The sequence below is a fragment of the Geotrypetes seraphini genome, chromosome 4, assembly GCF_902459505.1.
Source record: "Geotrypetes seraphini chromosome 4, aGeoSer1.1, whole genome shotgun sequence".
Lineage (NCBI taxonomy): Eukaryota > Metazoa > Chordata > Amphibia > Gymnophiona > Dermophiidae > Geotrypetes > Geotrypetes seraphini.
The window spans coordinates 62,570,286-62,596,664 of NC_047087.1; the positions used below are offsets into that span (position 1 = coordinate 62,570,286).

Genomic DNA, 26,379 nt, shown 5'->3' on the forward strand with positions numbered 1-26,379 from the left:
AAAATAGATCCACAAAAATGTGTATTCTGACTGAGGAATAAATTAGGACACTCCCACATATCCTACTTACACCTGTGTGTGATTTGAGCCACTTTATCACATCAGGTGCACATGATTAGAAACTTGCAACTCAACATTTTGAAGGAAGTTTGCACTACTTAAACCTCAGCGGTTTAGTTTGGTGTGCTCATGACTGTTGTGGTGAGAGTGAACACCATGGTGAGATCAAAAGAGCTGTCTGAGGCCTTCAGAAAGAAGATTTTAGCAGCTTATAAGTCTGGTAAGGGATTTAAAAAGATCTCAAAATAGTTTCACGGTCCGGAAAATAGTGTACAAGTGGAGGACTTTCCAAAGAACTGCCAACATGTCCAGGTCTGGCCATCCAAGCAAGTTGACCCCCAGAGCAGAGCGCAAGATGCTAAAAGAAGTCTCCAAAAACCCTAAAAGGCTCTTGCTACTGTTGATGTGAAAGTGCATGCCTCTACAATCAGAAAAAGAGTGCACAAATTTAACTTGCATGGTTGGTGTGCAAAAAGGAAACCTTTGCTCTCTAAGAGAAACTAAACTAAACCTTAAGTTTATGTAACGCATTATCTCCACGGATGTTGTGCAGCTCGGCACGGTTTACAAGAACTTAAAATATAGGAAGAGAAAGAAAAAAAAGGTTTACATGAACTTATATATAGAAGAGTAAGGGAGATAGAATTACATTTTTAGTGAAAAGCCAGGTTTTCAGTTGCTTGCGGAATAATTGGAGGGAGCTCAGGTTCCGCAGCGGGGTAGTAAGGTTGTTCCAAAGACCTGTGATTCTAAAGAGAAGGGATTTTCCCAGTTTGCCTGCATAGCGAATACCATGTAGAGAGGGGAAGGATAATTTATACCTTTGGGTGGGTCTGTAGAATCAGGACTCGAGGAGTTATAAGATAGTGGGATTAAGGGAGGAAGGATGCCGTGAATGATCTTAAAAGCCAGGCAGGAGCATTTGAAATGGATTCTGGAAATCACTGGGAGCCAGTGAAGTTTGGCTAGGAGTGGGGAGACATAGTCAGACTTGCGTTTTGCAAAGATCAGCTTGGCTGCAGTATTCTGGATTAGTTGGAGTCTTTGAAGACTTTTTTTTGATAGGCTTAAGTAGATGGCATTGCAGTAGTCTAATTTGGAGAGGATGATGGATTGGACAAGGACGGCAAAATGTTGTTGGCGAAAATAGGATCTTTCCTCGGCATGTGGAGGCTGAAAAAGCATGATTTAGCCAAGAAGTTGAGGTGGTCATTGAGGGAGAGAGAAGAATCGATAATGATGCCCTGGACCTTGCTTGAGAACTCAAGGTGCAGTGCAGCGCCTGAGGGTAGTGCGAAGAGGGTGGGCAGGCGTTCTAATTTTGGGCCGAGCCAGAGTAATTTTGTTTTTGATTCATTCAATTTCATCTGTACCGAGAAGGACCAGGAATGGAGTCTCATTATGCAAGCTGTGATGTTCTCGTGGAGGTTGGTGAGGTTCTGGTCTGTCTCAAGGAGGACAAGGATGTCATCAGCATATGTGTAGATTGTTTAAAGGGGGGATAATTGGAGGAGTTTCAGGGAGGATATATAGATTTTAAAGAGAATAGGGGATAGGGGTGATCCCTGAGGGACACCGCAAGATGGTGTCCAAGGAATGGACATGGTGCCATTTGTGTTGACAGTATAGGAGCGAGAGCATAGGAAGTTTGAGAACCACTTTAGGACGATGGATTCAATTCCTATCTCGGAAAGTTGATAAAGTAGTATGTCATGGTGGACAACATCGAAAGCTGCAGAGAGATCGAATTGTAATAGGACAGCGAATTTGTTACGAGAATGTAGTTGTTGCACCTTAGAAATTAAGGAAACTAGGAGGGATTCGGTGCTGAAGCTGGGTCTGAAGCCATATTGGTAGGGATGGAGGATGGAGAATCTCTCTAGGTAAGAAGAGAGCTGGGTGGCGACTATGGCCTCTAGCAGCTTAGTTAGGAGAGGGATATTTGCTATGGGGCGGTAGTTAGATGGTAAGGAAGGGTCGAGATCGGCTTTTTTCAGGAGAGGGGACAAGGCAATGTGTCTCATTTCTGTGGAGAACAGGCCTGATAGTAAAGCAGAATTTATAAGCCTGGTAAGGGAGGAGATGGCCTGTGCGGGAATGTTTTCGTAAAGGTAGGAAGGGAAAGGATCCAGGATGCAATTGCAGGATTTCAGTTTGAGACAGAGTTTAGAGATCTGGGATTCGGATACAAGTTCAAAGGCAGTCCAGGATCTATCAGCAGGGATAGGGTTGGAGTCGTTGGGAGGCAGAGAATTGTAAGAGACTGCTGGGGGGAAACATCAAGGCTAGACTGAAATTTGTCTTAGGAGCATGGAAGTTTTTTTTGTTTTTTGCCGGTTATTTGAGAATGCTGTTTTGCTGAGATTCTATTGTATAAGATATCTTTACAAGTATTTCTCTGCTTGTATTTTTCTACTTGGATTATTCTTTGGTTTACCCTTACTTGTTGCATATCAGGTTTATGGTGCAGCTGCAAGATAAAATCTTTGGTTCCCTTTTAGATTCTTGTAATTCTCCAACTGCTGCTCATTATTTTTAAGGTCTTAGTTTGATATCATCTTCTGGCTTGGGACTAGCTGTGTTATACTTTACAATTTACACATAGGCAAGCGTCTGCACACAGTTCCTTCAGAACCCAGATCCCTTCCTAGTTTATATTGCAACTTATGCTTGTCTAAGTGAGTCTCACTGGAGTCTGAAAATTAGTCTCACAAGACTATTAGGTCACACCAGCCAATACCTTTTTCTTCAGTTTAAGTGTAAACAACTGTTATTAAGGGATTACTTTTTGCCAGCTATATCTAACGTTCATGCTGAAGAAATGCTAGTACAATCCACTTCATCATTAGAATATTTTTCTTTTCTCCATAGTAATGTAGTAGATGAAGACAAATAAGACTAGACTGGCTTATTTAATCTGTCCAGTTGCAGTCTGATCATTCACACATACACATGCACAGTTCATAATTTTGTTTATTCGCAGTTGCATGCATTGTGACCGCTGTTCACCATTCAAGCCATGTGTTCACATAATTTCAAACTTCCAACCTTAGAAAAAAAAACTTTTGTTTCCTTTCCCGTATGGTTTTGGCTTTGCTTCCAGAAATGTTCACCATGTGTCAAGAGAGTAAGTTAGAAGCATAAGAGAGTGAATTACAACCATCTGCAGGTACAGCACTAAAGAGCAAGAAGCATGTTGTGTCAAGTGATAAAATGTGTGTTTTAGATGGCTTTGTTCTGGCAGGTCTGTTTTTGTTTTTAGCTGCAAGTTCAGAATGAATGAATCCACAGTTGACCCATCTGGCAAAAAGAAGATGATGTTTGTCGGTCTGTTTTCAAAGCTGCAACGGAAAGTTCCAAAATATATGTGGTTTGTGATCAGTCAGTGGAAAAGATAGAGAAATGGCTAAATTTGTGGATAATGCAAATGGTGAATGAAAAGAAAAGAGTGCACAGAATATTGTCAGGATGAAAGCTAGACATTTACAAATTTGTCACCCAGGGGCAGGAAGACATGAAACCCTTTTCTGCCAGTTCAGGTTGGCTAGCACGTCTTAAAAAGTGATATGCACTAAAAATATGGAAGCCTTTCTGCGGCAGCGCTGCCCAATCTATTCAAAATTTAAGTTATAGAACTCGTTTTTCTAGTCTTTATTATTGTTCTATACAAACTCTGGTTTTGTAAACTTTGATAGCCTTTCTGGGGAGGCAGGTTCAGTTGACAACGAAGCTACTTAGGTATTTAAAATGTACCTGCTAAGTGTAATTAAAGAAAAGGGGTATGTGCCAGAGGAGGCATTCAGTGTTGATGAGACTGGCTTGTTTTATAAGCAGACTGGGAAATGTACATATATATAATGAAAATGGCAGCAAAAGCCCCAGGATTCAAGGCATTTTTAAAGATCTCATCATCCTGCTACTGTGTGCCTTGGATTTATTATACAGTGGTACCTTGGTTTGCGACAATACACTTTTCCCTCCGCATCCACAGTTTCAGTATCTGCGGAATCGGTTATTCACAATTTTTTTTTGGGGGGGGGGAAAGAAAAGAAACGCTGCATCCCGGACCTCCCCGGACCTTACCTGGTGGTCTAGCGGGCTTTTGGGGCAGGAGCGATCTTCCTAAGCTCCTGCCTCGTGCAGATCACTTATACAAAATGGCTGCCGTGAGTTCCTGTACTCTCTCGAGACAACGACGGGAACTCCCCGCAGCCATTTTGTATGAGTGATCTGCACGAGGCAGGAGCGTAGGAAGATTGCTCCTGCCCAGAAAGCCCGCTAGACCACCAGGTAAGGTCCGGAATGCCAGGGGAAGGCGGGGGGTGGGTCAGAGCTGGCACAAATATTCACAAATTTTCAATATTCGCGGGCTGGCTCTGCCCTTAACCCCGCGAATATTGAGAGAGAAGTATAATTCGTTACAGAAGCATGCTCATAATCCAAAGTGCTCGTATATCAAATCACAGTTCCCCATAAGAAATAATGGCAACTTGGATGATTTGTTCCACTGACAATACAATACATCTCTCATCCTCCCGGACCCATATCCCTTCCAACACGTCCTCCACTGTTATCCTCAACTTTGACGGGCCCCTTTTCCAAGATTCTCATGAGATTTTCGGATCTCATGAGAATCTCGGAGAGGGTGAGAGCCAGAAGGCCTTGAGCATACGCAGATGCTCAAGGCTCCACAGCAGCCCAGCATGGAAACAGTGGCAGGCACTTTAAGCACCGGTGCACGGGTAAGCACAGGTCCAGTCAGGGGGGGAGGAGGTGGACAGCAGTACTGATGGTCACGAAGGGAGGGAGCAGCGCCGGTGGCCTCAGGGGAGAAATGAAGCCGGTTCCTGGTGTGGCATGCTGGCAGCTTGCTTATCAAGTCAACGCTCGGATTGCGAGTTAGTTTACTTGAGTGTTTTGCTCATCTTGCAAAACACTCGCATACATGCTAGAGAAATATGAAGAGAAGGTGTACAGTAAACTCTTGCGAATTCACAGTTCCGAATTCACGGACTCAGCAATTTGCGGGCCGTTTTTTCTTTAAAAGCCTCCTCCCTTCGTAATTGTTCTGTAGTAACAGCTCAGCCCCTCTCCCGCTCTCTGGTGCATTCTCCTATCCTTTGTGGTTCCCGCATGCAGATTCCAGGGTTTGCTTTTGCAGCCGTCTCCCTGCTTGTGTGCAGTGACGCTTGGGCCGGGGGCGAAGGCAGGGGGTGAGAGATTGGTGTTTCACTTGTCCTTCCTCCTTTGGGGACCTGGCCCGGCTCAGCTCTTGTGGCATTACTGGGAGGGGCTTGTGTTGCTGACCAACACTTTCACAGCAACTACAATAAACCCTCGTGGTTCCGGCTACAGTGCAGCTTCTGGATTCCATAGTAATAGCTCTCTCCCTGCTCATGTGCGGTGCTGCCGACTAAGGCAACCGCGACCAGGTAAGCGGCGTAGCTCGATCTGGGGGCAAAGGCTGGGGGGTGCTGTTCTCCAGAACACCCCTAAATAAAGCGGACGGGGCTAGAGTAAGAGAGGAGGAGGGAGAGTGCCGATTACAATACTCTTCTGATATTCACAATTTTTCAACATTTGCAGTCACCCTGAGAACGCAACTCCCGCGAATATTGGGGGAGTACTGTACTGTGAATAATATAGGCTTACAAAAAGGCAACATAAGACTATGCAGACATATGAAGACTATGGTGAGTAGTCGCATAGGGTTTCATAGGGTTGGTGGAACAGAACTGATTTCAGTTGTTTCTGGAAGGAAAGGTAGGGGATTTCGTCAATGAATCCTTGAAGTATGGAGTATTATAGATTAGGACCCGCATATGAAAAGGCACTTTTTCTAGGTGATTGTAGTTTTTTATATCTCTGGCCTGGGGTTTCAAATCAGTCATGTTGAGATGATCTTGGAGCTCTATTAAGTTAATGTCTGGCTATTTTCTTGAACAGATACTTTGGAAGATGAAGATGCTTGAAGATTAGACAAAGCAGCTTAAATTCAATTTGTTTGGTTATTGGCAACCAGTATAATTTGAATAATACTGGTGTAATGTGGTCAGTACGCATGCCTGTTAGCCTGGTGACAGTGTTTTGGATTAGCTGTAGGCGGGAGAGGTTGGCTATACTTGACCCTAAAAATAATGTGTTACTGTAATTTAGCTGACTAGTAATAGAAACATGATGGCAGATAAAGGCCAAATGGCCCATCTAGTCTGCCAATCCACAGGATCGATGGGCCATTAATTAGTTTTGTTAGATTATCTGCAGTCAGCACAAGTTTTAATTGCCACAGTAGTTTTATTTGAGGTCTGAAGTTTAACTCAGAGAACATAAGAATTGCCGCTGCTGGGTCAGATCAGTGGTCCATCGTGCCCAGCAGTCTACTCCTGCAGCGGCCCCTAGGTCAAGGACCTGAGCCCTAACTGAGTTGAGTCTTACCTGTGTACGTTCTGTTCTAGCAGGAACTTGTCTAACTTTGTCTTGAATCCTTGGAGTTGCAGCGTAATCAAATTGTCAAGATTTCGGACTTAAGTTGGATGGGTTTACCAGCGAGTTCTGGAAGTATACATAGGGCGGATTGGCTGCATGATAGCCACGTAGCTGTAGATTTATCTGCGTTTACAATTAAATTGTCTGCTAACCAACTTTCTATTGAGGTCAAAAATTACTTCTTGGCTGTTGCCCACAAATATTAACAGCTGTATATCATCTCCAAAGATGTAGAATTTGATGTTACAGGACTCTTAATAACTTTTGCTAAAGGGACCAGATACAAATTGAAAAGAGTTAGTGATAAGAACTCCTGTGGAACTCCCGATTTAACATGTGTAGGGATGCAGTTCTGGTGCAGGGCCATATCAGCACATTATCTGAGCCTTGTAAAAGAATTGCCATGTAGCCATCTAAAAGGGAAAATGTTAGCACCTTGTGACAGAATGCTGAGGCATTCCCCCCTCCCCTCTCTTGTCACAAGATCCTTGTCACATATTAACCTGACACAAGTTAACCCTTATCTTATTCCTTATCTTGTTTAAGTATTCCTTATATGGGCAGCAAACAGATAGTGCCTATGTGCAAAAGCAGGTCTCTGTCACGCGCTGATCAAGTAAGGAGCTGATCAAGTAAGGAGCATGTATTTTTATCCTTTGGACTGTCACATGCTATAGTAAGCCTTTAGACATATTAGATGTATACACAAGGGAATCACTTTATTGTAACCATTATAATGTATTCAGATGTCATGTGAGATAGCTTTGAGAATCACATTAGATATGTAAACAAGGGAGTTACGTTGGTATAATCCGCACTGTATATGCATGATAAAACTAACCTTGCAAAGCATTAGCTAAGCAATTAAGGGAGTTAAGAAACTCAATAAAAGGGTTAGCAGGCTCCCATTTAGGGTTACCTCATCCCGATCTGAGTCATGTGTGAAGCCTCATTCCTACAAGTGGCGCCGGGAACCCTCGCCGACCCTCGCCCTGCTTGCTCCGTCTGACGATAAGACTTGGTACACCTCATCCTACAGGATCCCCTCGAGTAAGTATGGGAAATTCCCTGTCAGATTTGCAGCGTGCTCATGTGAAAGAATTAAAGTATATTCTGAGACATACAGCTAAAGAGGTATCTGATTCGCAGTTACAATGTTTAGTACAAGAGATAGGAGAGCACTGCCCCTGGTATCCAGAAGAAGGATCTCTAAAAGTAGAAAGCTGGCTTAGAGTCAGGAAAGTTTTGTATGCTGAGGGCCTCGGCAGCCATATTAATTTTATGGCATCAGTGCAAGTGTGCCTTGGAAGAGGTAGGTACAGAGGCGTCCTCCAAGGTGTCAACGGTCTCATTAACTGTTCCCCTCTTGACTATTCTAGTTAGAACACATATCCAAAAATCATACCTCCAGCACAGTTAACTCCAGTACCTTTTAAGTGCAAAAAAGGAAGAAACATTAGCGCACCCTTTAAGTACGTTTCAAGCAATGATAAAAAAAGCCAGAGAGGAATAATAATAATAATAACTTTATTCTTCTATACCGCCATAGTCAGACGACTTCTAGGCGGTTCACACCAAAGAGAGCTGGACAATCAGCGAATTACAATGTACACATTATAAGATTATAAGCTTATAAGAGTACAACATGTTATACAGGAATAGATATAATACAATTGTTGGAATTAAATAAACAGAGAATGATTTACAAATGATAAATAGAAGATAATAGCAAAATTTTAAAGAATTAATTTTCAAAATGTTTGGCAAATAGAATAGTTTTTAAAGATGAACTGGAACTCCTTAAAAGGGGAGATCATTCCAGAGTTTAAAGACCAAAGATTGCTTAATATGATTACAAAGACAATCCATACACCTCTTTGCAATTTTATTTATTTATTATTCACTTTATACAAAGCGAAGCACAAGCAAAAACATACATAATAAAAATATACTAACAAAGGAAGGGCAATTAGCAGCAGAGGATATGAAAGATTTAATTCAAGCCTATCCAGTCACATATGCCCCAGATCCTAATGGTCCAGGACAGATAGCTACTTATCAACTATTATCCTTTGCAATATTGCGAGAAATTTGTAAATCTATTTCAGAGACAGGTTGAAGAAGTAATTTCACAGCCGGGTTATTTGAATCCATAGCTGGAGCACATACCTTAATATCACAAGATTGGAAAGACATTATGCACATGGTATTGACTACGGGTCAATATGTTATGTGGGATAGTGAGTATCAAAGGGGAGCTTTACAATCTGGAGGGCTTTATACCCCAGATCAGTTATATGGAACAGGAAATTTCTCCACTATTCCCCAACAAGGTGTCCTTCCAGCAGAAACGCTGACGATAGGGAGTCATTGTGCCTTCCGAGCTTATCATAAAGTACCAGCCTCAGGTACACCAGTTAAAAGTTATGCAAGCATCAAACAGAGAGCCACCGAGCTGTATATAGAATTTATAAATAGGTTACAGGAAGCCATACAAAGACAAGTAGATAATTAAGGAGGCTCAAAGTGATTTAATGATGAAATTAGCCAAAGACAATGCCAATTTAGTCTGCCATAAGGCATTACAAGGCTTAGGCAACAAGGCAAATGTTACCTTGGCCGATATGATGCGCGCCTGCACTGATATTGGCACGCAAACATATCAAATGAGCCTTTTGGCCGCTGCAGTACAAAAAAGTTCCACTCCAAAAGGCACTTGTTATGGCTGTGGCAAGCCAGGACACTTCAAACGAAACTGCAAGGTGAATATTAATAAACTGCCCCTATTGAACAGAGGACGACCACCTAGTATTTGTCCAAAATGTAGGAAGGGATATCATTGGGCTAACCAATGTCGCTCAGAAATAGCGAGACACAAACCTTCGGGAAACTTCCCATCGGGCAGGTCTCTGGCCCCAGTACAAACAGACTATAATGCCATGCCCTTGCGCATTAGCTAAAGACAATCATACCTCACACGCACTTAGCTTGCTAAATCAAGAACAAAATGAACCGTGGACAGCTGTGTTAGACAACCGAACCGCTATAAATTATCTTACTATTACATCGTCATGGCTGCGAAACCGTTAAAAATATGTGTTGTTTCAACCTATCTGATAACAGCAACCGTGTACACGACCAAATTCTGCAACTACATGAATTGGCCTCTATTATGCATCAAGACATCTTATCTCAGTGGTAGAATGCTTTATGGGCCTGGCTCCCATCTGGCCAATGGATCCGGATTCTTTTACAGTATCTCCTCATTGGAATAGGTCTTTTGATTACTCTCTGTTTTGTGCAATGCCTTCCTTGTTTAACTTACTCGTAAGTCCATTTTATGGTTGATATCGCAAATTATCCGAGCAGATTTGCCTTACCTCCGTACAGCCCTTAAAATAGTAAAATAAGGGGAAATGTAGGGATGCAGTTCTGGTGCAGGGCCATATCAGCACACTGATCTGAGCTTTGTAAAAAAATTGCCATGTAGCCATCTAAAAGGGAAAATGTTAGCACCTTGTGACAGAATGCTGAGGCATTCCCCCCTCCCCTCTCTTGTCAAAAGATCCTTGTCGCATATTAACCTGACACAAGTTAACCCTTATCCTATTCGTTAACTTGTTTAAGTACAGTGTTCTCCCCAGAAATTTTTTCCAGCTGGGTGGCATGAAAAAGTAGCCAGGTGGGGAGGGCCGGGGAAATTTGGTGGTGGGGAAAATTAAGGGCTCCTTTTACTAAGCTGCAATAGCGTTTTTAGCGCGTGCAGAATTGCCGCACTACATGGCTAGAACTAATGCCAGCTCAGTGTTGGCGTTAGCGTCTAGCATGTGCGGCAATTCTGCGCGAGCTAAGCAAGCGGTAAAACCGCTATCGCAGCTTAGTAAAAGGAGCCCTAAATGTGTACAATTTGTATTAGTTAATTATTATTAGTTATTTTCCAATGCTCAATATGACTGCCTTTCTTAAGGTTTGACACTTGTTCCATAATATTTATATTAAATTTAAGAAGTATCCAATTCTAGAAGTGAATAATTAGATATTTGCCCTTTTTCAAATGGTATAGAGCAGCGTCTCTCAAACTTTTTTTAACTCCGGCACACTAAACGGAGCAAATGTTTTTTGTGGCACACTAAATGCAGCAAAATGTTTTTTATGGCTGGAAAAAATTTTTGTGGAGAACACTGTTGCCGTTAGTTTTCAAGGTCCAATCACGTCAAAGAATGATGCTTATCTGGGCAGTTGTATAATAAAAAGAATGGATAAGATAACATAAGAAGTGAAATTGTCATGAATCAGAGGGATACATACCCTGTAGGTCCTAAAAGCAGGCTTGTGGATTAGATATAAACTATGAAGGCAGTGGCGTACCTAGCATATGTGACACCTGAGGCCCATCGTTTTTTGACACCCCCCCATCTGTATGAAAAACATGATTTTTAGTAACAATCCACACATCACACAAGAGTGTACCTAGGAAAAGGCAGCATCTTACATATTGCAGTGAGCAGTACATCAATACACCCATTGTAAAACTAAACAAGCCAGACTAGTACAGATCAATCCTACACAGTCAATCCTAACTGAAAACCATGTCTTTCGAACACACAGAACACAGAAAACACTTTCGCCTAGTATAGAATATGTAATCACAAAGTAACCCCTCTCCCTTTTACAAAACTGTAATATGGTTTTTAGCCATGGTGGTAACAGTTCAGACTTTCATAGAATTCTGAGCAATTACCACCATGGTGCTAAAGAAACGCTCTACAATTTTGGAAAAGGGGGGATAAAATAGAAAAACGTAGACAAAGGTTAAATTGAACAACCAAGAAGCTGGACTCTGCATACAATGCAACACCACAGAAACAGTGATGCATCTCCCCTAAAGCAAAAAAATAAATAAATATAATTTTTTTTCTACATTGTCTTCTCTGATTTCTGCTTTCCTCATAGTCTTGTCACTCTCTTCCTTTCATCCACTGTCTACCCTCTCTCTGCCCCTTCTATATATGGCATCTTGTCTCCTTGTATTCCCCTTCCATCTCTCCTTTCACCCCTATTATTCTGGCATCCATCTTCTTCCCTTCCCTCTCCCACACCCCCATGGTCTGGCATTTCACTATCTCTTCTCCCTTCCCCCTACTTCCATCAGCATCTGCCCCCTTTCTTTCTCTCCAACCCAATTCCATCCAGTATCCTTCCCCCTTATGTCTCTCTCTCCTTTACCTGCACACCAATTCCATCAGCATCTGCCCCCTTTCTCTCCCTCCACCACCCTTCCATACCACCCTGACCTCCTTTTTCTCCCTCCACCACCCTTCTATACTCCTCTCTCCCTCCAAACCAGCAAGGTCCCATGATGACTGCTTCTGTTGCCTCTGTCTCTGGAAGATGTAAGTGATGTTGGAGGGGGTGGGCCGGCAGATGCAGGGAGTTGCGGCAAGGTTCTGCAATGATGCAGCTGCCGGTTCACCCCTTCCGACGTCACTTACGTCTTCCGGAGGCAGAGGCGGCAAATGCAGTCATCGCGGGACCTTCCTGTACTTCAGTGCGGCTGCCAACTCTGCTTCAGAATAAGTATGGCAGCCGTACTGAGGTGCAGGTGCCATTTAGAGCAGCTTGGAATGTTCTGGATCCAGCTGGCTGGGTACCCCCCTAGGTCTGGCAGCCGGGGCGGTCTGCCACTGTATGAGGGGACAAAAAATAATTAAAAGAATGGATAACTTGACTGATTTAGACATGTCATACCATTATAACTACAAAAATATGTCATAAAATGTAATTCTAAACTCAAAAGACTCCAGACAAAAAGCAGACTATAGAAAGGAAACCAGAAAAAGACCAAACCCATAGTACTAAGATCCAAATGCTAAAATCGGACATGTCCATTACGAAGAGACGTGTGGATCACCGCTAATTATAACGAGTGAGTCTTTAAAATATGAGACGGTAACGGATAGCCAGACCTGGTGGACAGAAGTATCAAATACTGGAGCCAAAACCAGAGCACCATGATGAAACTTAAATATGGATACCTATTTATACTTTGGAGTAAAATTGCGATGTGAACATGTCATAGAAAAGAATAAATAATGTGTAAACTAAAAACCAAGAACAACATATTGTAACACCGAACTCAGAATTAATGAAATAACATGCTAAAAGAAGTTAACCCCCCTCCCTAAAATAGGGCATACTTAAAATGATGGCTGGTTACAAACCAGTATGCCTAGACTATATAGTCCTAAACAGGGCAAAAGTAAACGTATGGGAAATGAACAGCTGATAATACAGAGTGTATCTTGAAAACATAAGCCGATAGTAGCTCAAAGACAAGCCGACCAGGTAGATGAAAAGTGAACCTGGGAAAGATCTAAATTATTGTACAAATGAGCTTCTATTAAAACCAAATAATAAAACCACAACACTTGGGAAAGTAAAAAATGGAGAGTAAAATGGACTTACCAAAAAGGTCTCTGCACTGATGAGATGAACTCATATGCAGAATAAATGTGAACACGCGACAGTGGGGCTATGATATTTGATCCGTTGAAAGAGGCGCCAAAAATGTGTCGGCAGTGGATTGAATGCACACTGATAGGGGAGGGGCATCAGGCTGTTAAAAAATGCTGCTTTAATAAATAAATGAAAATACTGGTGAAAAACTAAATAAAAACCCAAAATCATGATAAAATGCTGAACCTGACTGCAAGTGGTAGTGAAAGTAGCATAAGGCACCCATAGTACTGTTAGTGCCAGAGCTGCTTAGAATAAAGAACCGTGCTGAACATGAGGAGAAAAAAGAAAGAATGAGGTGATAAGATGTAAAGTGTTGGCCCCTCACTGCACCACATGATAAAACTAAGGAGCGATGTTCTAGAGCAGGGGTGCACACACTTTTTTGGCTTGCGAGCTACTTTTAAAATGACCAAGTCAAAATGATCTACCAACAATAAAATTTAAAAAAACCCCACAAAGCACACTGTATGCAGAGAAAATGTTAATTCCTATTCCGGGGTTTTTTCAAAGAGGTCAAAGCAGATGACTCTATGCACTGTCACCTCAGTAACAACCATACAAAAATAGACAAATACCCCCCTCCCTTTTTACTAAACCACGATAGCAGTTTTTAGCGCAGGGAGCTGCGCTGAATGTCCAGCGCTGCTCTCGACGCTCATAGGCTCCCTGCGCTAAAAACTGCTATTGTGGTTTAGTAAAAGGGGACCATAGTGTAAAATATAGACAACAGATATAAATTCAGACACATTTTGATCAGTAAATTTAAAATAAAATCATTTTTCCTACCTTGTTATCTGGTGATTTCATGAGTCTCTGGTTGCACTTTCTTCTTCTGACTGTGCATCCAATCTTTCTTCCCTTCTTTCAGCCTGTATGCTTCCTCTCCTCCTGACCTCATTCCCCTCCCCCCAACTTTTTCTTCCTCTCTTCCTACCCTTTCTTTCTTTCTGTCTTCATGCCCCCTTTCTTTTTTTCTGTTTCTCTTCTTTCCTTCTGTCTCCCTGCCTGCCCTCTTTCTTTCTTTCTCCTTGCCCTCCCCCAAGCCACTGCCAATGCCGCTGCCATCAGGGAACAGGCCCCAAAGCCACCGCCACCCCAAGCTCTCCTTACTTCGGGCCAACCAGCATTCCTCTTCCTGACGTCAATTCTGCCGTCGGAGAGGAAGGCTGATCGGCCCAAGATCACGATCGATTGGGAGAAATGCTGCCGGGTCCTGCCTTCGCGGAAACTGAAAGTAGGCAGGACCCAGCAGCAAGAAGAGCAAATGGTAAGCTTCACTGACCTGTCTCTCGCCTTAGCCTGTAGCGAACGCATGCTTCGGGGCTCTAACATGTGCATGCCGGCTTCCCTTCTCTTTCCCCCTGGACATAACTTTCAGTTTTGGAGGGAAGAGAAGGGAAGCCGGCACGCACACGTTAGAGCTCCGGAGCATAAGTTCGCTACGGGCTAAGGTGAAATCTCCAAGCCTGCTTTATGTTTGGTTTTTAATGTTGAGCAACAGCGGCGGCAGCAGAATTTAGCTGGGCGGTCATCTAAATTATCTGTGCGGACCGCCCAGCTGAAAGGCCCTAGGGAGAACACTGAAGTATTCCTTATATGGGCAGCAAACAGATAGTGCCTAAGTGCAAAAGCAGGTCTCTGTCACATGCTGAGTTTAAAGCTGATCACGTAAGGAGCATGCATTGTTAACCTTTGGACTGTCACATGCTATAGTAAGTCTTTAGACACAAGGGAATCACTTTATTGTAATCGTTATAACGTATTCAGATGTCACGTGAGATAGTAGCTTTGAGAATCACATTAGATATGTAAACAAGGGAGTTAGGTTGGTATAATCCGCACTGTATATGCATGATAAAACTGTAACCTTGCAAAGCATTAGCTAAGTAATTAAGGGAGTTAAACTCAATAAAAGGGTTAGCAGGCTCCCATTTAGGGTTGCCTCATCCCGATCCGAGTCCTGTGTGAAGCCTCATTCCTACAGACATGTCTGTTTTCCGACCTTTCATTGTTCCTGCGAACTGAACAGGAACTATTAGTGAAGTAAGACTGTAGAATACAAACCAACTCCTTAAGTCTTTGAAGGAGTTTGGATGTGAGACTCTGTCAAAAGCTGTGGTCAAATTGAGTTGTATTCATAAAGTGTCAAAGCCAAATTCAGCTTTGCATAGATTTTGTCAGTTAGATCTAGCAAAAGGGTTTCTGTATTATGGTGACTTCTAAATCCAGATTGCTGAGAGTGGAAAATTTTATTATCGTCCAGGTATTCCGTGAACTGCTCCTGGACAGTTTTTTTCTAAAGTTTTTGCCAATAAAGGCAGATTAGAGATGGGATGGAAATTGGCATAACCTCCTTCAGTGATTTTTACCTTTTTTGATAATGCTTTTATTTATGACAAAGTGGTGGATTGGAAACATATGTGAAATCTCCACTTAACAGAGATATGCCTTAATAAGCTTTATGCATCTGCATGGCCCAGCAAGTTCCTTTTACTGATCTTTAAGAAGTGATATGCTTCTCTGCAACCCAGCAAGTTATCATTGCAGTTGTTCCAGCTCCATCAGTGACATCATCAATTTAAGATCTTAACTTTAGTATATAAAGTCTTGAACCATTCTCTTTCAGGTGATATGTTCCTTATTGGAACCATATATGCCTTACCGCCCACTGTTCATTCTAAGAATTTGTTGGTGGTTCCCTTTTTTTATATATAACCAAAGCAGCTATTTGCTCCTGTGTGTAGGCCCCCAATTGTGGAATTCTCTTCTGGAATCAGTTTGTGCTATTCCTACGTTAGTAAGTTTTTGAAAGAGTCTGAAAGTTTATTTTTTTAGTAAGGCTTTTCATCATATTTGAGGGACAGTTTTAGTAAGATTGTTTAATATGTTTAGGATCGAAAAAATGTATAATTGTTTGTATGATATGATTTATGTATGTTGTACTTGTAACCCGCATGAAATTTTGGACATGCAGGATATAAATGTTTTAAACTAAATAAAACTGGTTGGCAGTATAGGTTCCTGAAATTAATCAACTGCAGATTAATGAAGCCTCATGAAAGTTCAAGTAGTCCAGATAATGCAGACTTGGGATCTTGCAGAAAAGAAACCCATTTGTGTCTGTCTGCCTGCATGGCTTTTAGGCGTGGCCTCTAAGGTGATGGGGATATTGGTTTGCTTGTTGGAAAACCAGAAGTGACAGTCACCATGGACCAATCTAACACTTATTTCATTTACATTTTCAAGCCTTGTAATCTGTATAGCATGGGCCGTGCACACAAAATATCCCACACTTTTAAGCAAATTTATATTTCAGTAAGAGTTGAATTTAAATCTTGTAGAGTATTTCCTTTTCAGAAGATAGTAGTTAGAAAAAGATTCAAGACAAACACTTTTTTTATAATTGACCCTGAAAATTGAAAAATTTCGGCCCTTGTGTCAATGGTGCAAAATTTGAAGGATTGTTCTGATGCCTACTGAATTGCTACAAATTTGACAGTGTAGTGTCTAGTGCAAGGATAATCTATGGTAAAAATATGAAGTCTGTATCTACTTTTGCTCTGAAGCTATAGCAACTGTGTAACAGCCAAAGCCCGGTAACTCAAACAAGAGTTAAAATGCTAACAAGCAATCTGGGGAGGTAAGAGAATAAGCTTTTTATTTATACAGAATTAGGGGTCTGTTTCCTCACAGATATCTTCACAGAAACCCAATGCTTTCCTAAAATACACTGCCTGTTTCGGTTTAGTTTAGTTAGTCTAGACTAGGTGACAGTCTTTCGTGTCCAGCCAGGAGCACAGTTCATGCAACTCTGCCTCTGAGAGAGAATTAAAATGCAGTCTTTTTACTTATTCCTGTGTAAGCAAAAAAATCTTTAGCGGGCTCCTACCTCAGTTGGGAATAAGTTCTCTCCTGGTCCAACATGTGGTGATGCGTCAAAACCACGGAGGACAACAGTGCGCCGACAATCCTGCGCCAACAAATGCCACTAAACCGCTAGACCGTCAGTTTGAGGCCTTCCCTTTTATGCTCTTAAGGGGGGGTGTACTTCACTTAGAAGTCCTCGCTCTTCCGTTGGGGGTGGGGATGGGGTGGATATTACACTGAAAAGTCCTGAAGACCGAAAATGGGAAGGAGTTTTCAGTGTACTGGGGGAGGTGGTTCTCTCACAGCCCCCCCAAACGGGAGCACGAGGAGTTCTAACTAGTCGGGGAGGGGTCCCCCCCCTCACACCCCTCAGAGTATAAAATGGAAGGTCTCAAAGTAGCAGAAAGAGTGGCGCATTTGTCCTGCACTCAGATGTCGGCACGGGATTGTCAGCATGCCGTTGTCCTCTGCGCTTTTGACGGTGAACCCCTCCACGTCTTTCCTTCACTCTGATCTTGGCCAGGCTCTTCCTTTTAAACTCTCCTCTTCTATTTCCCAGTTTGACACTTCCCTTGCCTCCCTCTCTTGAAGGCGTTTCCTTTTCTGAGCTGTCCTTGCCTTTTTCCAGCTGACCAGGAGGGGGAGTACTGGAGGTTCTCGAGGAAACCGCCTCTCTGAAGGGCTGAACTAACCTAAGGAAGGGGCAAGGTTTCATAGCCTCTGTCACAAGCTGATAAACTGGTTAAAATCTGTCACGACAAACTGCAACGTTTTAAGGCACACTTCAAGCAAAATATTTAAGCAAGCTTTTATATCCATGATGCTCATACTAGCATAAAAAGTTGTGCTGGACTAATAAAAATGAGTATTTTTCAAAAGTTGTCATATTTAGGAGCAGTTAAAAATTACATTTTATTCACTGCTCTACATCGGTGTTTCTCAACTCGGTTCACCTTCACATATCAAGATGCACATCATTTCATATTCATATTTTTATTCATAGGACCCCTGAGGAAGACAATAGTGTCAAAACATGGACCATGTTGGGTCCATACGTTTCCAGTAGTTCAGGCCCTACACATTTTTATGTGGATTATCTATTTGTTCTAATAAAGCCTTCATCTTGGACATCAACTCTCCACAAGTCTTGTTTTTGGTTGCGTACCCCCTTGCCAGACAGGTTTTCAGAATATCCACATTGAATTTGCATAAACTTGATTTGCATACACCTCCTCTATTATATGGAAATTTCTTTCATGCATATTCATTGTGGATATCTTGAAAACCCAACTGCAAGGGGGTACTCCAGGACTGAGCTGAGAAACACTGCTCTAAATGATGCTACCAGCACAGAATAAAACAAAGGGGTCTAGCTCAGTAATTTATAACTAAGGATCTGATATTTTGTGACTCTTTTTTTTTTTTTTTTTAATGCTGTGGCTAGTTTTGCATATAAATTTTGAACGAAGTCTGAGACATAATGGTGGGGAGCTTTTTTTTTTTTTATTTTTTTTATTTTAGATCCATTTGACATGGAATGACCCTGCTTACAAAGAACATATTGACAACTTATATTATCCCAGGACAAGCAGGCAGGTATTCTCACATATGGGTAATGTCATTGACGGAGCCCGGATGCGGACGCCTCGCAAGCAGACTTGCTTTAAGAAATTCGAAGTTTCAAGTCGCCCGCACCGCGCATGCATGAGTGCCTTCCCGCCCAGCATAGGGCGCATCTTCTCAGTTTTCCGCAGATCCGAGAAGTCCGTCTTTGACTCTGCGTTAACTTCGTTATTGTGCCTTCTCTGAACCATGGTTTGTTATTTTTCATCACGAATCGCAATTCTTATTTTCTTTATTTTATTTTCAGTTTAAAAAAAAAATTTTTTTTTCCTCTTCCGTCCATTTTCCAGGACAGGCTACTCGGCCGCAGCCCGAGGGCTTCGATTTTGCGGTGGCTATTTTCACTTCTATGTCCTGGCCTGTCATGGACTTCAAGAAGTTTGACAAGTGTCAGCGTGGGATCTCTCTTACGGACCCACACCGTTGCTGCCTCAAGTGCCTTGGGCCTAAACATCATCCTAGATCGTGCCTGCGCTGTCAAACGCTTCAGCCTTGAACTTTCAATCATCGTTGTATTTTGGTGGATGAGCTCTTCGAGTTGGAATCTTCTACTGATTCCTCGACTTAAAAGGCGACCTCGGCCTCGACTCCTACCGAGATTCCTCCTGCTTCTACTGCCTACACCTGGAGCCTTATCAGACCTTCGTCGTTTGCAGCGGCTCTTTCTTCGACAACTGCTATATCTTCCCCTGTTTCCTCAGGTCAGGTACCTCAGCAGTCGGTTCCAGTGGTAGTGATTAAAGTGCCTTAAGACTTCCAAGTCGAAGCACATTCGCACTACTTCGAAGGAACCTCCAGCCAAGGCAGGTGGTCCGGTTTCAGATTCGGATCCATCCTTGCCGGCTTCTTTCCAAACCATGTTGGAGAAGCAGTTCATTCAGTTCCTTTCTAATATGGGACCGAAGCTTCTTCCTCTTATCCAGCCTGGGCATTCAACAGTCTCCCGTGAGGTCGAGCTGCTTCCACTGCCTCTTTGCAGGGAGCAGAGTCTCTTCGAGTGTCTGGTCTGGCATCAGTGCACGTACAGCAAGGAGCACATTCTTTGCAAGTGCCTTGGAAGGAATCCTCACACTCTAAACAAGGAGCAGAATCTTTGGGAGTGCATCGAGGTTCCTCCACTAAGCCTCTGGAGCTTCGATCTACAGCCTCCAGTCCCATACATTCATTGATACCATCGGCTGCTTCCATCTCCGAGGCGAAGTCTCCTCGATCTTCGAGATCTGCTTCCAGGCATAGTTTTCATCGATGATCGAGGCCTTCTTCGAGGCATCCTTCCAGGCATAGTTCTTCTAAAGAAAGACCTTCTTCCACTAAGCCTCATTCTACTCCAACCTCAACTAGACCACCGACTCCTCATTCGAAGTCTCCAATGCTGGACCTCGAGGATGTCCCGGTTTCAATTGCCTCGTCCAAGTCACCATATTCCTTTGATGCCTTTTTTTTCCTGCTGAAGCTTCATCTTCGACCCAGGCTGCCTCGACATCCTTGAGTCCTTCTCAAGGCAAAGCATTAGCAGATCAGCTATCTTTCTCATCTTTTCTTCGTCAGATGGCTGTGGATTTGGACCTTCAATTAGATGCTGGCTCCAAATACTCTAACGAGTATCTCGAAGTCATGCATCTTCCTCAATCTCCAGCAGAGTCTCTTAAGCTTCCACTTCATAAGCTTTTGAATCAGACTTTTGGTCGATGCATGGAAACGCCTTTTTCCATACCAGCTGTTCCAGGAAAATTGGACTCTAGGTATAAAACTGTGCATCGCAATGGGTTTGACAACTCAGTTATCTCATCAATCCCTGCTTGTCGAGTACTCCTTAAAGAGATCCCATCCTTCCAAGGTTTATGCCACCGTTCCTCCTGGAAGGGAAGGGAAAACTGGACAAATTCGGACGTCGCATCTGTCAAAATGCTATGATGTCCTCTAAAGTCCTGAATTATAATTTTCAATTCATCACTTATTTTGAATTCCTTATTTCTCTATTGCCAAAGTTTTTGACTTATCTGGATACTCAAAAGCATTTTGAATTTCAGGAAGTCCTGGCTTCTTTATGCCAACTCAGACTGCATCTCCTGCAGTCATCTTATGATACATTCGAGTTGTCTGCCTGGGCAGCTGCTTGTTCTGTGGCTATGCGTCGTCTTGCTTGGCTTCATACTATTGACATGGACCCTAATCTTGAAGACCGCTTGGCCAATATCCCTTGTGACGGCAATGACCTCTTCACTGAATCCATTGAGGCAGCCACCATGAAATTGTCTGACCATGAGAAATCCTTTGCTTCTATTGTCAGACCCAAGCCGAAGCCAGCTCCTGCAAAACCTGCACGCCCTGCTCCTATCTATCAGTGGCGTTTTACTCCGAGGACGGCTCCTTATAATCGTCCTCCTCTAAAGAAACAGCAGCCTCAAAAACAACAGAAACCTCAATCTTCTGCTGCACCTAAGGCTACTCAGCCTTTTTGACTGTTTAAAACAGAGTATAACCTCCACCGTTCTGACTCTGTCTCATTTTCCCCCTATAGGAGGTCATCTCCATCATTTCTACCACCGATGGATGATAATTACATCCGACCTCTGGGTAATTTCCATCATCAGGGAAGGGCACGCTTCATTTCTCTCAGATTCCACCAGAGCTTCCTCCGAGAGTATCCTTCCAATCCATCCCAGACCGCCCTTCTTCTTCAGGAAGCTCAAGCTCTTCTTTGTCTCCATGCCATCAAACCATTTCCCTTGGAACAGCAGAACAGGAGGTTTTACTCCCGTTACTTCCTTGTTCCGAAGAAGACGGGTGATCTGCAACCCATTCTAGATCTCAGGGCTCTTAACAAATTTCTAATCAAAGAAAAGTTTCGCATGTTGTCCCTGGCATTCCTTTATCACCTTCTCAAGCAGAACGACTGGTTATGCTCTCTGGATCTCAAGGAGGCCTACACTCATATCCCCATTCATCCGGCCTCCCGTCAGTACCTCAGATTTTGGGTGGGGAATCTGCATTTTCAATACAGAGTACTACCCTTCGGCCTGGCCTCGTCTCCCAGAGTGTTCACCAAGTGCCTGGTGGTAGCAGCAGCTCTAAGAAATCATGATCTTCCGGTATTTCCCTACCTAGACGACTGACTCATCAAAGATTCCACATCTCAAGGGGTTATTGTAGCAACCCAACAGACTACCTGGTTCCTACAAAGTCTGGGATTCGAAATCAACTTTCCCAAATCTCAACTTCAGCCCTCGCAGAATCTACAGTTTATTGGAGCTGTTCTGGACACTGTCCAACTCAGAGCATTCCTTCCACAACAACATCTGGAAGCTCTTCTTCAACTCTGTCATACAGTGTCTTCCCGCTCTTCCATCTCAGCGAGACACATGATGGTACTTCTGGGTCACATGGCCTCCACAGTACACATGACTCCTTTTGCCAGACTTCACCTCAGAATTCCTCAGTGGACCCTGGCATCTCAATGGATGCAAGTTTGCGACCCTCCTTCTCAACACATCTCAGTCACTCCTTCATTGAAGAAGTCTCTCCGTTGGTGGATGATCTCTTCCAATCTTTCCAGAGGCTTGCTTTTTCAAATGCCTCCCCCCCTCCCCCCCATCAGAAGGTCTTCACGAAAGACTCTTCGACCTACGCTTGGGGCGCTCATTTCGATGGTCTCCGTACTCAAGGCCTCTGGACCAGTACGGATCTTCAGTGTCATATCAATCTTTTGGAACTCAGAGCTATCCTCAAAGCTCACCATGCTTTTCAACATCTGCTTCACGACCAAGTAGTCCTCATTCAGATGGACAACCAAGTCCCCATGTATTATGTCAACAAACAAGGGGGGACAGGATCTGCCTCCCTTTGCCAAGAAGCTTTAAAGGTTTGGGACTGGGCAATCCGCCACAACACCTTCCTCAAAGATGTCTACATTCAAGGGGCGCAAAATTGCTTGGCGGACAACTTGAGTCGTCTCCTGCAGCCTCACGAATGGACATTCCATTCCGCCCCTCTTCATCACATTTTTTCACAATGGGGAATGCCTCAGATAGACCTCTTTGCAGCTCCCCACAACTACAAACTGCCTCAATTCTGCTCCAGGATATACTCTCCTCATCGCCTCGAGGCAGATACTTTTCTTCTGGAATGGTCGAATCTTTTCCTCTATGCATTCCCTCCATTCCCTCTCATTCTCAAGACTCTGGTCAAGTTGAAAAACAATCATGCCACCATGATTCTAATTGCTCCTCGGTGGCCAAGACAACCTTGGTACTCCCTTCTACTTCAACTCAGCAGCAGGGAGCCATACCTTCTACCAGTTTTTCCTTCTCTGCTTACACGGAGTCAAGGATCTCTGCTTCATCCTAACCTGCAGTCTCTACACCTGACAGCTTGGTACCTCTCAACATAACCCCTCTTCAGTTTTCTCAATCTGTAAGAGATGTTTTAAAAACTTCTAGGAAGCCTACCACTAGACAATGCTATCACCAAAAGTGGACTAGATTTTCTACGTGGTGTTTTTCTCATCATAAGGAGCCTCAGCATTCCTCCTTATCTTTTGTTTTGGACTACCTTTTGCACTTATCCAATTCTGGCCTCAAGTCTACATCTATCCGAGTCCATCTCAGTGCAATTGCGGCTTTCCATCAACCTATTGAAGGAAAACCCTCTCTGCTCATCCAGTGGTTTCCAAATTCATGGAAGAACTTTTCAATGTCAAACCTCCTCTCAAACCGCCTCCTGTGGTTTGGGACCTCAATATTGTCCTTACTCAACTAATGAAGTCTCCATTTGAGCCAATTGATAAGGCTCATCTGAAGTATCTCACTTGGAAAGTTTCTCACTTGGATGTTTCTCATAGCCCTCACTTCTGCTCGACGAGTCAGTGAGCTGCAAGCTTTAGTTGTTGATCCACCTTTCACCGTGTTCCATCATGACAAGGTGATTCTTCGTACTCATCCTAAATTCCTCCCTAAAGTGGTCTCGGAATTTCATCTCAACCAATCCATTGTTCTTCCAGTGTTTTTTCCAAAGCCTCATTCTCATCCTGGAGAAGTTGCTCTTCATACTCTGGACTGTAAACGTGCTTTGGCCTTCTATTTGGAACGCACCAAACCACACAAAACTGCTCCTCAACTTTTTGTCTCTGATCCAAATAAGTTGGGACATCCTATTTCTAAGTGTACCATCTCAAACTGAATGGCGGCTTGTATCTCATTCTGCTATGCCCAGGCTGGATTACCCCTTCACAGTAAAGTCACAGCCCATAAGGTTAGAGCTATGGCAGCTTCAGTAGCTTTCCTCAGATCTACACCTATTGAGAAAATTTGTAGAGCTGCTACTTGGTACTCGGTTCATACCTTCACTTCTCACTATTGTCTGGACACTTTCTCCAGACGGGATGGACAGTTTGGCCAAACAGTATTACAAAATTTATTCTCCTAAAATTGCCAATGCTCCCACCATCCCATTCTGGTTAGCTTGGAGGTCACCCATATGTGAGAATTCCTGCGTGCTTGTCCTGGGATAAAGCAGTTACTTACTGTAACAGATGTTATCCAGGGACAGCAGGCAGCTATTCTCACAACCCACCCACCTCCCCTGGTTGGCTTCTCTGCTAGCTTTCTGAACTGAGGAGACGTACCCTATGCTGGTCGGGAAAGCACTTGCGCATGCGCGGTGCGGGTGACTCGAAACTTTGAGTTTCTTCAAGCAAGTCTGCTTGTGAGGCATCCGCATCCGGGCTCCATCGATGTCACCCATATGTGAGAATAGCTGCCTGCTGTCCCTGGATAACACCTGTTAACGGTTAGTAACTGTGCTTTCTGTGTACATTTGTTTTCAGCAGCACTTTTGATCTTCTCCAGTGATCCTTACTATTTTCCCAGTGAGGGACAGTTTTGTAAAATATCACTTGTTGGACAAAGTGAACAGCACATGTATGCATTGGTTCCCCCTTCAGTGACACAGCTGACCTGATGGCTTCCCTTCTGATATAGTCAGCCTAGCTGCTTGTGCACATTTACTGCAGCGATTCTCTCCATTACACTCTCCTTTATCCAAAGCCCAACTAGTTTCCATTCCCACCAGCCATCCTTCACCATTCTATCTCTATCCTCAACCCTTTCAAGCTGGCCCTATCTCCAGTTTAGCTTCTGCCCCTCCCCACAATAATTTATGTAGAGGCTTGTTGGCTTCTGGAACAAGGGTTTTTTTTGTTTTGTTTTAGCGCCATATGACTTTTCAGTGAGTTTAAAATGGTGCCATTTCTCTTTCAGTCTCATGAAAATTGTGTAGGCATTTGGGAAATACATGTTTCAAACTTCAAGAGCTCATGCCATAAGTAGAAACAACCAATTTTTTAATGAATGTGGCGTTGGCAGCAAGTCTTGGTACAAGGTAGATTCATAATGTACTGTATATGGAGGAAGTCAGGGGGCCTCATTTTAGGGTTAGGGGCCTTGCAATAAAAAAACAGTTCTATTCCACTCTGCAGTATTTAATATTTGCATAATATTTAAAGTTAATTATGACTTCAAAACAAGTGTTAAACCAGGTAGATTTTGCTATTGCGAGTCGGTTACGGTTCTATATTAAGTCAGTGCCTTTTCTTCTCTCCCCATTACTTTTTAACATTTACTTGGCTTCACTGGGACATAAAATTACCGTATTTTTTGCTCCATAAGATGTACTTTTTTCCCCAGAAAAGACGGTAGAAATAAGGGTATGTCTTATGGAGCGAATATAACCCCCCCACCCCCCAGAGGGTCAACCTTCGTCTTACTGGCCTCCCCAAAACGCTATCTGATGCACGTCTCTTGTCCACGTTAGAGACTTGGTTGCAAGCAGAGCTGCCGTTGCCTGCTGGCCAGGTCCGTTTGGAGCGCACTCACGGACTGGACAGGAGGATGGAAGATGAGCTGCGGTGGCTTTGCAATACAAAATGCACAAGGAACTGCTCTGCTTTGAAGGAGGAGGAGGAAAACAAGCTGCGGTTCTGGGAGCAAGACAATGACAGCGAGGTGCTGGATTAAACTGGGGGCGCTGGAGATCATTCCCACCCACTATCTTTTTAAGAGAACCTGCATTTGTATGCTAACCGCCCTACACAGTTCACTTCCCTTCTCAGCCCAGGGTAGCCACTGCCCAGCTCATGAGATCAGAGGGAGCTGAGAAACTCCCCAAGAGAAGCCCACAGCCTGTCCTCCCAGTAGCTCAGAACAGTCTACAAGCAAACATTCACAGTGGAGTACATTTTGACAATACAAAGACTATTCAGTAGTTTAAATACATTTGGACAATACAAAAACTATTCAGTAGTTTAAGTACAGGTTAAGAATGGACTGTACAGAAATTTAAGTAGAAGTTTCGAATGGAGAAGAGAGGGTAGAGGGGAGGGGGGTTTAAGGGGGATGAGGCGTAGACTGTGGTTGAATTTTAGTTGAAGAGGAGGATATTTACCGCTTTCCGGAAGGTCATCAATGAGTTCTATAGTCTGATTTGTGGGGGGAGTTGGTTCCAGAGTTGGGGGATGAAGTGGTTGTAGGAGTGTTTGCGGGTGGTTTCTGACAGGAGGGACCTTCCTGGGGGGATGCATAGGCGTTTCTCCATTTCTGAGTGAAGGGGGTGGGTGGAGATGTACAGGGTTATTTTGGATTTTATGTAGGTAGGGGTGATGGCATAAATTCTTTTATGCGCTATTACCAGGGCCTTGAATGCACAGTGTTGGTTAATTGGAAGCCAGTGTTCAGGGTGGAGGGCTACTTCAGTTTTTCCCTTCTGCATGCGAATTGGACAGAGTGTTTCTTTTCTGACCATCTGTTTGTGCTGACTCGTTCAACTAAG

The 26,379-nt window shown here is 43.3% G+C and overlaps 1 protein-coding gene across 3 annotated transcripts in view; it reads left to right on the forward strand.

Annotated features, from left to right (window-relative positions):
* The window catches only part of LPCAT2 (lysophosphatidylcholine acyltransferase 2), a 224,545-nt gene that overhangs the window by 2,863 nt on the left and 195,303 nt on the right, over positions 1-26,379 (forward strand). The window lies entirely within an intron of this gene.